General features: G+C 39.2%; 1 pseudogene; it reads right to left on the bottom strand.

Moving 5' to 3' along the window:
• Window positions 1–4,992: 4,992 nt before the first annotated feature.
• On the bottom strand, window positions 4,993–6,403 carry LOC101823099 (annotated as a pseudogene).
• Window positions 6,404–6,892: the final 489 nt, after the last annotated feature.

Raw genomic sequence — 6,892 nt, 5'->3', positions numbered from 1 at the left:
TGGGTGTCAGTGAGGAGGCCTCAGTAATCTATTGAGCCTTGGGTAGTAGATCAGTATTTATCCTGGGTATACACACGGACTTTGGACTCCCATAGAACAATGTGAGATGCACCCTGAACTCTTGGGGGAGGGTCTATGGACACCCTCATGGAGGACCTCACTCTCCCTGGGGAAATGAGGGGATATTGGGGGGGGGTTGGGGGAAGAGCAAGGGAGGAGGAGAGGGAAACGGAGAGGGACCTGGAATTGACATGTGAAGCAACCTTGTTTCTAATTTAAATTTAAATTTAAATTTAAAAATAAAAAAGAAAGCAGACTGAGCAAACCCTAAGTGAAAGATAGAAAATTAACAAAGAGAATAAAAGATAGTGACAGAACAACTTGATTAACTAAGTTAGGGACTGCTTACTGAGACTTGGAAAACCAAATAACTGTATAATTTCAATCAAAATATATAGTCTTTTCCCTGTCAGAACTGTGAGTGCCTGGCTGAGACCTCAAGTCTACTATAGATGGAGAAAGTCCTGGATAAACCCTTGGGGTTCCTAAGTAGCACTGAGGGCTGAGTCATGCATTAATGTAGTTTATTATTTGAATTGCCAAATAAAGCATACATTCTAAGTTCCCAAAATGTAAAAAGCGAGTCCATGGTCCCACTTAAATTATTTCTCACTTCTCTCGCTCTTTCCCAATGTCAGGTAATTCTGTATTGTGATGATTATCATATCTGTCCTGAAATGGTGACGGATAAACAGGATTGTCATTTTGGGGGGATCTGAAATGACCTGAGACATACCTTTTGTAACTCTGTGAAATGGTTTTCCAAAGAGAGTCAACTGAAGGTGAAGGTCTATCCAAGCCTTCCAATGGGTAGCCCAGATATAATGAGGTCTGAGGCAAACACAGTATTGTAACACATGCCTTAACTTTTTCTCAAGGGAGTACTGTGGCTGCCACCTATAGCCATCTCTGGTTTCTTCAGTCTGTCAGTGTGGTGTATAGACCTACTACTTTCTGGGGGAGTATTGTGGCCTGAAACACTGACTTGTAGCACTGAGCACCTACAGCATTCACAGCATCTACAACAGGTAGAGAGGCATTGCTGGATTACCAAACCCATGGCATTTAACAAATCTTAATATATATACTTCACACATGCACATGTACACACGAGCATGAGTATACACACACACAAACACACACATACATACACACGTATGCGCGAGCTTGCACGCGCATACACACTGGTTCTGACCCTCTAGACAATCATGTCTGATATGGAGGTTATCATTCTGGGTGTCCTGGGAAATTTTTTGGGTATCTCACATATTCATAAGAAATTATTGTTTTCCTTAGAATGCTTTACTTCTTTTGGGCTTTTGCAGTCACAACAGAGACACAGATAAGCAAGGAGATGTTTTCCCTGCAGAAATATCCCTATTATATTAGGGGAGTGCCTGGACCCTGCCTTGAGTGAAATGACAGACTCTAGATATCCCCTATGTGGAAGGAAATGGCGATAGGGTGGGAGGCTGTGGGGGGGGATAGTGGGGGGAGTGTGGAAGGAGGGGAGGGAGAGGGAACTGGAATTGACATGTAAAACAAGCTATTTAAAATTAAAAAAATACATTTCAAATATAAATTAAGGGTTTCATTTTCTATCTTGGAAATTCTGAGGCTGAGTGTTTGGAATAAGCTGGCTTCTAATCAAGCAAATAAAATTGAAAAGACAGTATGGAATTTGTGGCCTTTTGATTGAGTACTTCACAGTATCTATAAAAGACAAATTTTTGTTTGATTATAGTGATGTTACTAAATTGGGACTTCTTTCTTTTATTTGTCCCCTTAACAATTTAGATTGACTTTTTTTTTATTTTACCTGTTCCTGCAAAATGATAAAGCAAGTGAAAATTGTGCTCTGTTTTACTAAAACAATAGTTTCTATTTGAAAATCCACAGGAAAATGTAGATGGTCCAGAGGAACAGGAGAAAAAGAAGGGAAAATTGGGAAGTAAAGTTGAAGAGGGGTAAAGACAGTGGAAAGGTAAGGATGAATGAAAGAATTGTGATATAGCTTTGGTGAAAGAAGTAAAAATAATTAATCTGGAAATTTCAGGTATTTTGGTAATGTATTAATTTTAGTTGTTTTTAATATTTCATTTATTTGTGTGTATGTGTATATGAGTGTGGATTATTTGTGGACCCATCAAGTGCATTTCTAGTGTGGGTCCTAGGGATGGAATTAACGTCATCATGCTGAACTGCAAACTCCATTACCACTTAGCTATCCTAGGGTCCCAAGTTTAAGTTTTATTTGAACTTGTCTTACTCCACACTTAGGAATAAATTCTAAGTCACTTAACTCAGACAAAAAAGAAAAATTGTGTGCAATTTACTACCAAAGTTTTCTTATTTTATAACTTTGTAAGAAGGAGAGCACACTAAGAGTTTTGTGGAAACATGCTTTGGCTTTAGATGAGGGAGCCAGATTTTTTTCTTTTTCTTTCTTTCTTTTTTTTTTTGTTGCTGCTGTTGTTATTGTTTTCAAGGTAGGGTTTCACTGTATTGCCTTGGAGCCTGTCCTGAAACTTGCTCTGTAGACGAGGCTGGCCTCAAATTCACCACCCAGCAAGGGAGCCACATTTTACTGGTTAGAGGAATGTGAAAACTCACCTAGAAAATTGTATTTCAGGCCTGGAGAGATGACTAGAAAGTAATAGTGTTAGCTACCTGCCTTAGTGTGGGTGATTATTGCTGTGATGAAACATTACAACCAAAAACAACTTGGGGAGGAAAGGTTAATTTGGCTAACCTTCCCACACTCTAGTTAATCACTGAAGGAAGTCAGGAAAGGAACTCAAACAGGCATGATCCTGGAGGCAGGAGCTGATGCAGAGGCCATGGAGGACTGTTTCTTATTGTCTTGCTCTTTCTGTCTTGTTTATCCTACTTTCTTATACCACCCAGGGTCACCAGCAAGGAATGGCTAGGCATACCCACTTCAATCACTAATTAAGAAAATTTCATATGTGTGTGTGTGTGTGTGTGTGTGTGTGTGTGTGTGTGTGTGTGTGTGTCTCCAGCTAAATTTGGAGGGGGGCATTTCTTAATTAAGGTTTGCTCCTCTCTGATGGTTTCAGTTTGTGTTGTGGCTAGTTGAATATCAACTAGCCATAATACTATCTTAGAAAACTCCAGCTCAGTGCTGGAGACATGGCTCAGAACTAAGGGTAATCCTTATCCTAGAAAAGTCTACCTCAGGCCTAGAGAAACACAAGGCAACCAAAGCCCTTGGTGCTTTTGCAGAGAAAGTTTTGCTCCCAGTACCCTCACAAGGGAGCTCACATCCACCCAAAAACTTACCTTATGAAATTCAGTGCCCTCTTCTGGCCTCATGGGTACTAACACACACACACACACACACACACACACACACACACACACACGTATGCATGCACGCACGTGTGTGCAGGCACAGAGGGAGAGAGCAGAGAGTAGAGGACAGAGACAAAAATACAGGGAATTCTTCTTTTTTCTTTTCCGTATGCTTATAAACACTTGCTCTTTCTCCCTCACCATTATTTGATGCATACTTGTAAACAAAACAAGTACATGTAAAGTTTCTATTTCACATTGTTTTCCACCAGCTTTCCTTAACCTTTTGTGCATTTGCAAGGGTATTTTTATTGTCTGGGATGAGGCTGTCTCTATATTTCTCTTACAATCATTTCCTAATAATTTGATATAATATTGATTGGTAACCAACAATTGCACTTGTCTATTTTTCCCTTTGCTCTCTTGCCTGTATGCTATAAGACGCATCACAGACTCACAAACATAAAAAAAAGCAAAATATAATACAGTGTTGGTGCTCTTAATATTATCACCAGATCTAGCAATCATTTCCCCCTGTTTTTGTTACTCAGACAAATGTTCCATATTTAAATCATTTGGAACAAGTTGACAATACTAGGGAGATTGACTAACAAAGATCTCCTGCCAAGTCAATCATAAATGGAATAAGAAAAATAGTAAGCTATTTCCATTATATTGCAGTGACTTATCTTCATGAAAACTCTATTACAAATTTGAAAGCTTTCATTGGTGCTACAGAAAGAAACCCATTTATTACAAAGCTTCATACAGAGGATCAATTTGTAATTTAGGTGTTGATATGTACCAAGTGTTTTAGAAAAGTAAAATGCTTACTAGACAAAAATAGAGTGGCTTTATAATGATAACATGAAAGACATGTCAATGGAGGAAAACTCATACATAGACAAAATCTTTGCATACTAGCAACATGAAGAAAGAAGTCTTACAATCTCTGTGTGAGAACACGGTGTTAGTGTGCTGTCTTCAAGAAGGGTGCCAACATTAATGATTCTAACTTTTGATTTTCATGTTCATTATGGCTGAGCATATATCAGTTAGCAGATTACTCAGAACTGTTTTTGGAAGTTAGAGTCAATCAACAAATCAAAAATAACACTGAAGTAAGCTACATACAATGAATATATGGTTGATTATTTTATAATGAAACTAGATAAAATCATTTCAATCAATTCACTCAAAATTCTCAAAATATGCTGGATGGTAGAGGCAAATGCCTTTAATCCCAGTACTGGGAGGCAGATCTCTGAGTTTGAGGCCAGTCAGGTCTACAGACCAAGCTCCAGGATAGCCAAGGCTACACAGAGAAACCCTATCTTGAAAAACAAAACAAAACAAAAGTTCTCAAAAACTTTCTAGATTTTACATTTTAAAAAATAAAAAAGAGTGTTGTTAAAAATCAGTAAAGTGAATGAAGACTTGTTTTAAATACTATTGTGTGAGCCAGTTAATACTGTTACACCTTAAAACTAAATAAAAATAAACAGGAATGGTGGAGGAAATGTGGTTATTTCTGACCTCTCCATCTATAATGCAATTTAAGTCACTCAAGATTTACTGTTATATAAAAGATTTGTACCTTTTTTTCTTTTCTCATTGTACTTTGCTCAACGTATTCCCACCAAGTAAGTTGAGAAACGTGTTGTTGAGAAGAGACCTCAAAAACAGGGCCACTGAGCGCAAGAGGGATCGGGGAAGGGAGTGAAGAGAAATGACTACAACTTGCTCCAGGAACTGGAGGAAATTAAAAATAAAAGAAAATAAAAAAGAGGGCTGGAATCCATCAGTCTTCTGTGCTAGTCATCCTCGCCTTCATCCTCTTCTCCTTCCTCCCCTTGTCATCATCTTCATTTTCACATCTTCATCCCCTTCTTCATCGATATCTTCTAAGCCTTCCTCCTCTTCATCATCATCGTCATCACTCTCTGCCTCTCCTTCATCATCCGTATTAGGTACCCAATAGTATTACAAGGGGTTTGGCCAAATACCATCTTTGACTTCTCCTAACTCATCTACATGCATCAGAATGGTCAGTAAATCGGGTTGATGTCGAAGTCCTGTGTATATGTCAATAAAGCACTATTGGCCAATAGGGAAGCAAGATGGGTGGGACTAGGAGATGAGGAGGACTCTGGGTAGGAGAAACACAGGAATTCAAGATGTAACTGCCATAGGGATAAGAAGTCCAGAACTTTGCTCCGGTAAGAGAAACACTTAGAGTAACAATTATGGGGTAAATCCTTAAGTCAGAGCTAGCCAGTAAGAAACAAGCAAGGCCGACAGCTTCATAATTAATACAGCGTCTTGTGTGTTATTTGGTGACTACAACACGGCAGAGCCCAGGCAAATGGCGGGGATAAACCAAAGTGGCAGACAAGGAAAAGGCTTCCTTTTATACCAGGTAATGAAGTTCTCTCATTCTTCATGCTGCCTCTTCCTGCTGGCCTTATTCTGCCTTTGACATGAGCATTTTTGCCAAGCCCTTTCCAGATTTCCATTGATTTCAGTGGACTTTGACAATGGATCACCACTCTCATTCAGATGAGATTCTTTGGAGAGAACTTTATTTTCAAAGTAAGGATTTTCATAAAAATAAAAATCTATTCTGTAACCTGATTTAATGTCTTCAAATTGTGTCACTTCTACTCTGGTTAAGTAATGCAGAGTCTTTTTGTCTTCCTCCCCAAGCAGTGCAGACACTTATGGAGGGTTGACAAATGTTGTTACCCCAAAATTTGGGATTTTGGCGATCAATTCTGACCTCTTGTGAAAAAAATGACTGGCAGAGTTTGTTATATTTTTGTTCTACTTTCAAAAATTTCCTCACTGGTTTGTTCATTAAGTCTATTTCGTTTTGTACCTCATCAATGTTCAATTGCTTCTTGCTGTTTTTTTCTCCCTTAGGCAGGCCGAGGGAGGCCGACTTGTCCTCCAGCTTGGTGATGGGAAACAATTTGGGTTTCTTGGGCTGAGGCAGGAGCGCAGATTGCCTTTTCCGGGCCATGGCACAGGGGAAGTGGCAAGGGGAACCCGGCAGCCCGAGCATCTGCGCGCAGAGGAGGAAGAAAGTGGCAAGGACTGGCAAGATTAGTACTTTTAAGTGTTTATTAAATACAGGAATTGCTTGACATGTGTGGCATACTAATTTTATGTTTTTGTTTTGTTTTCTTTGTTTATAGACATGGTTTCTCTGAGTAACAGTCCTGGGTATGGAGTTTATTTCCCTTTTGGCTAAAGTTAGCCATTTGGGCAAGAAATTGAGTTTGCCTCAACTGCTGACAGTATGCTGTCCAAATGGGACAAGCACAGCACAAAAGAAGGTGACTGTTGAAGTTTGCCAAGACAAGGTGGTACAGTTGTTCAAAATTACCAGCTTCTTTGTGTGTGTGTGTGTGTGTGTGTGTGTGAATGTGTGTGTGTGTGTGTGCTTGATGTAGAAATACTTTTTCTATCTTTTATTTAAGTTAGAAACAAGCATGTTTTACATGTCAATCCCAGC

This window comes from Mesocricetus auratus, unplaced genomic scaffold (genome assembly GCF_017639785.1).
Source record: "Mesocricetus auratus isolate SY011 unplaced genomic scaffold, BCM_Maur_2.0 Super-Scaffold_2245, whole genome shotgun sequence".
Lineage (NCBI taxonomy): Eukaryota > Metazoa > Chordata > Mammalia > Rodentia > Cricetidae > Mesocricetus > Mesocricetus auratus.
This window is presented reverse-complemented; position numbering and strand designations above follow the sequence as displayed.